The 6,083-nt window shown below is 34.9% G+C and overlaps 1 pseudogene; it reads left to right on the top strand.

Moving 5' to 3' along the window:
- Positions 1-1,152: 1,152 nt before the first annotated feature.
- LOC101583719 lies at positions 1,153-1,998 on the top strand (annotated as a pseudogene).
- The last annotated feature ends 4,085 nt before the right edge of the window (positions 1,999-6,083 follow it).

Raw genomic sequence — 6,083 nt, forward strand, 5'->3', positions numbered from 1 at the left:
GCAGCAATTAGGAATGAAAAAGAAGAAATCACAACAGATCCTGCAGAAATCCAGATCAGAATCTGTGTTCTAAGAAAACAGAAAACATAGAAGAAACAGACAGATTCCTAGATACAAATGAATTACCAAAGCTAATTCAAGAAGCTACAAAATTTCTAAATAAAGCAGTATCAGTCAATGAAATTGAACATGTAATTAAAAATTTACCAACAGTTTTTTAAATTAATTTTAATGAGAAAGAAATAGCAACAATACAGTTTCAAAACAGGTTAGTAGGACAGTTATAATAATGAATACACTGCATATTGTTGTCTTCATAGTATTCACAGTACAAGATGCAGACATGATCTCGTCTAAATAATGAGTACAAATCTTTCTTCTCATTGAACTAAGAGAAAGCAGAAAGCTCTATATCTATCCTATTTTATATATACATATTTTTCACTATAAAATGGTCTTTCATTTATATCCTCTCTTTTGTTTTGTCCAACAGTTGTTTTGTTTCATTTTGCTTTGTTTTGTTTTGTTTTTCCTGTGGTGCAGCTGGAGGAGAAACTCTTAAGACCAAGAAAAAGTGATGGAATAAACAATTACCTATTTTTACTCAGAAATTTTGAAATCTAACCATACATAGCATTGTAGAAAAAAGATTTGCACTAAAAGTGTTTGGACAGGATATCATGTCTGCATCTCGTACTGTGAATACTATGAAGACAACAATATGCAATGTATTAATTATTGTAACTGTCCTATTAACCTGTTTTAAAACTGTCTCATTGCTGTTTCTCAATAAATTTGATTTTAAAAAAATGATGGATATGAATTAAAGCCCCTGATTAGGCAGACACAGAAACCAGATTTGGTATTCCTGGGGCACAATGAGACTGTGATTGAGACTGGGAGTGGTGGTGCACTCCTATAATCCCAGTGCTTGGGAGGCTCAAAGCAGAATCACCACAAGTCTGATCTGTGTAGTGAGACTCTATAGACCCTGTGCTAAATACATTTAAAAAAGTGATGAATAAATCACTTTTACGAGGGGCCGGGGAGATGGCTCAGTAGAATAAGCACTTGCCTGGCAAGTGCAAGGGCCTGAGTTCAATCCCCAGTTCCAAAAAAAAAAAAATCACTTTTAAGGGTCCTATTAACTATATGTCATCTGATACAGCTGTAAAAATTAAAAATCAAAGTAATGGCTCTTCATCTGGTAGCAGCTTATTTAAAACACATGTGAAGGGCCAGCCAAATAGGCAGATCAAAGCTCCTGCTGAGGCACAGTGCAGCAGCCAGGTCCAGGGTTCGATCCCTGGCATGCTGTGCTGGCCCCACCCCCAGGGGCACTGAGACAGCAATGAGATTGGGCATGGTGACGCATGCCTGTAATCCCAGCATTTGGGAGGCTGAAAATAGGAGAATCACGACGAGTCCAATCTAGTAGTGAGACCCGGAACACCCTGTACTAAATACATAAGGAAAAATAAATAAGTAACAAAAACATAATGTGTACCTTCCTTACCTAAACAAATTCAAAGAATCCCCATGAGCAAATTTGTTCCATATACCTTTGAGTGTTCAAACAGATTCAAGAGACTCATCTATAGAACCAAAACCATTGACTTTGAAAATATTTTTGAAATATTCAAGAAAAAAAAGAAATGTAAAAAGAGGAAATACAAGCCAAAATTAATACCAAGAGGAAGACCAAAAAGAGAGAAATGCTAGAACGTCACAAATAAGCAAAAACAAATCAAACAAAAAAGACCTAGATTCCCAATTTTGCAATCTGAGGTTAGAAGGAAACCATTACCTCAGAGGAAAATTTTAAGTTTTGAGCAAGCTGTTGCAAGAGGATTTTTTAACTATATTGAAAAACTGAAGTATAAATACCACCTTAAAGAATCACTGAAACAAACAAAGGTTGGTGAAGATTTAGAAAAGGAAGACTTTGATAGTGATAGATACAAATACTTGGAGGAGGATGGCTGTTTCTCCTGCTGAAGAGTCAGAAGCAGATGAGAACACATCCTGAACGTGATGCACATGGATATCAAGTTGGTAGAGGAGACTTGTTTAATTGTAAATTCTGAATTTCTAAACAAGATATGTATTTACTGTGAGAGAATAAAGAAGCTTCTTTGTCTATTAAGAGAGTTTCTAAAGCCAGAAATACGGGACAGAGTGCAGACAGATCTGAAAAGGAGATGAACATGAATGTCAAAGAAGATTAACAATATATAGAAAGTGATTTTATTTATTTATGTATTTATTTTTGATTAGGACTAAATAGCTAACGATGATTAAGGTGAAGATACCTGTGATGAAGAAAGTCTTAAACCAAGAACTAAGAAGAAAAATAAAAACTTAAATAAGTTTGTAAAAGAAACTAAACAAGTAACAAAAACATTTCAAATTTTCCAACACAGGGGAAAAGCTGAGCTATTACTTCCTGTATATGAGTACTGCTGTTCTTTATCAGAGTCTGTTACTCAGTAACAGCTCAAGTGTCACTGGAACACTAGAAGAAAATAAAATGTTAGTCACTGGCATCCAACCAGCTTCCATAGATTCTTGGGAACACCCCATTTTTAACCCCAACATAAGGCCCTTGGTTTGATCCCCAGTAATTCAAATATAGCTTCCTAATATACCTGGATAATAGTTTTTCTACTTCAACTATGGTTTTCCTTACAATCACCACTGTATAGCTGACTACTACTAAATATATACTATATTGTAGTAGACTAAAACTTAATGAACAAATGCTTTTCAAAAAGCCTCTCTGCAACCCAGAAAAAAAAAAAAAAAAAAACCCACTACCAACAATGAAAAGCCCTGTCCTGGCTGGACTCACTGCTGAATTCTATAAGAATTTTAGAGAAGACCTACTACCACTACTTCTCAAACTCTGTAATGAAATAAAAATGTAAGCAATACTCCAAATTTATTCCTGGAAGCAAGTATTACCCTGATACACAAACTAGAGAAGGAACCAACCAAAAAAAAAAAGAACCACAGGCCAATCTCTCTAGTGAGCATACATGCAAAAATTCTCAATAAGGTAACTGGCAAACAGAATGTAATAAATCATCAAGAAGATTATACACCATGACCAAGTAGACTTCACCTCAGAGATCAAGGACAGATTAATTTACATACATAAATCAATAAATGTAATACAGCATACTAACAGGGCCAAGTACAAAAAAAAAATAATCATCTCAATAAATACAGAAAAAGTGACTTGGAAAAGTTCAACAGCACTTCAGTTTTTGAGATGCAAGACCCAAAAAACTCCACCAAAAGACTCCTAAATTTAATAATCAAATTCAGCAGCATAGCAGGATACAAAGTCAACACTCAAAAGTCAACAGCAGCACTCCTATATACAAATAACAAACTGAATGAAAGAGAAATTAAGGAAATAACACCTTTCATGATATCATCAACAAAAATTAAATACTTATGAATAAATCTAACAAAAGAAGTAAAATACCTTTACATTGAAAACTACAGTTTTTCGGAAATGGCAACTGAAAAAGATATTAGAAAGTGGAAAGATATCCTTGTTCTTGGGTAGGAAGAATGAAATAGTGAAAATGGCCACACTCCCAAAACTGTTATTCAAAATTAATGCAATCCTAATCAAAATGTCATTAGCATACCTCATAATATTAGAGAAAACACTTGTAAAATTCATGTGGAACCAGAAGACACCTAGAAAGCTCATCCGACTCAGAGTCCAGGCCCAGCGGGAGTAGGACCACCCAGGGCCTGTGGGATCTTCATTTGACCCAGAGCCCAGGCCGGGCATGTGAGTGAAACTTCCTCCATCAGACAGGCCCTGTGTGAAATCCTGTGGCAGAACTCCCTGCAGAAAGGCTAGAGGAAAGACCTACACAGCTGATTCAGGAGCAGACCCTTGCCAGCATGGCAGAGCAGGTTCACCTTGAAAGGCTGCAGCAGGAAGAAGTGCAGCATAGCAGCCAGACCCAAACCACACCCACCTGGATGAGTTTGAACTTGGTAGATCTGGACCTGGTACTAAGATAGTAACTCTATCAAAGCTCTACATCAAAGGTCAGAAGACAATGCTATACAAAATGACAAAGAGAAGGAGCAAAATGCATTCTCAGGCCCCAAGCCCACCAGAACAAATGCAGGAGACAACAGCACAGAGGAAATAGGAAATCACACAACTGAAATCTCTGAAATAACAGTGGCTGAAGTAAAGAAACAACTGCAGAAAGGTATAGAGGATATCAAATCAGAAATAATTTCTTTTTTTGGTTGTTGTTGTTTTTTTTGGGGGGGTTGTTTTTTTTATTTTTTATTTTATTGAGAAACAAGTAGCAATAAGGCAGTTTCAAAACCACTTAATAAGACAGTTTCAATAACTAATACATTGTACATTTTTCTCTTCTTAGTGGTTATCCATAGTACAAGATGCAGACAGGACATCCTGTCCAAATGCTATTACAAAAATAATTTCTGACATAAAAAAATTGATAACTATAATGAAATAAATACTAAGTACTTCTAAAGAAGACACTGAGGAAAAAATAGAGACTAAAAAAATGATGGACTCCTTTAATGAGCAATATAGGAAAGAAATAGAATGTATGAAGCAGATTCAAAGTGATATACAGGAAATTAAAACCTCAATCACAAACTGGCAAAACCATTTGAATAAAAGTGAAAACAGACTTTCAGACCTTAAAGACACCATTGCAGCTAGTGAAAAGTTAAGAAAAGATCTCTTAAAAACAGATAGGATGCAGGAAAAAAAAAATTCAACATCTGCAAAATGATATAAAGATGAACAACGTAAGACTAATAGGCATCAATGAGAAAGGAGTCAATATAAATGATATGAAAAGAATATGGGCAGAAGTAATAGCAAAAAACTTCCCAAATATAAGGAAATAATCTGACATTCCAGTAACCAAGTACATAGAACTCCAAATAACATCAACCCAATTAAGAACACACCCAGTCATATAATAATCAGGATCCCAGAAATTCAGCACAGGAACAGTATACTAAAAGCCACTAGAGAAAATAAACATCATATTTAAAGGAAAATCCATTAGAATAACAGCAGATTTCTCTTCACAAACTATCAAGTCAAGAAGAACATGGAGCAAAGTACTATCAGTCCTGCAAAAAAACAAATTCCAACCCAGACTGATATATGATATACCCTGCAAAACTCTCCAGTTTGATGGAGAACTGAAATACTTCCATGACAAAGAACTAAAGAATTTCATGGTGACAAAACCAACCCTACACCAACTACTAAAAGAGATTCTAGAGAGGGATTAAAATGACCACAACTCCATGAAAGAAAATGGAAAGAACCCACCAAATAGGGCAAACAAACACAGGAGAAAAAGAGGCACAGAACAGCAGTCTTTCAATCATTCTTTTGTATACAGCAGCAAATATTTTCATCAGCATTCTCTACAAATGGACTTCTTCTGCACCCTATGGGTCAAGATTCGGTCTGGGTCTACAGAGTGAATATTAATGAAATAGCAGTAGCTCAGTTCCACGAGTGACACCTGGCCGCCAGTAAGCATCATCGACACTGTCCATGTCCATGACATACTAGAACTTTGTGTGATATCCTATCCCCAAACTGTTAGAAGTGCTGGTCATATATTTGCCTTTCCAATATTTATGATATGTTTTACTCTTAGTAATTCTTTACTATGATGAAAACCCTTTTTTAGATGATATTCTTGTATATATTAACTTATTCAAATACTATGTGAGTACTCTGAATTGATCACAAATTCATACATATGGTACACAACATTCTGGCCTCTTAGTTGGACTCACGATTGAATTTTAATTTTGGAATAATGTTTTGAAATATTTAATTTTTATTTAAGATTTAATTAATTTTCTGAAAATTATTTAATCATAATTTTTAAGATTTATCCTGTATCTTTCCTTACAATAGACTTATAAGGCATGGTATCATATTTTCTCCTAGTATTAGGAACTTTAAAAAGTATATTTCCATTTTTCATTGACTTTATATCACTTTTTCCTTGTCTTTTACACACACACACACACAC

The sequence above is a fragment of the Octodon degus genome, unplaced genomic scaffold (genome assembly GCF_000260255.1).
Source record: "Octodon degus isolate 3935 unplaced genomic scaffold, OctDeg1.0 scaffold00147, whole genome shotgun sequence".
Classification (NCBI taxonomy): domain Eukaryota; kingdom Metazoa; phylum Chordata; class Mammalia; order Rodentia; family Octodontidae; genus Octodon; species Octodon degus.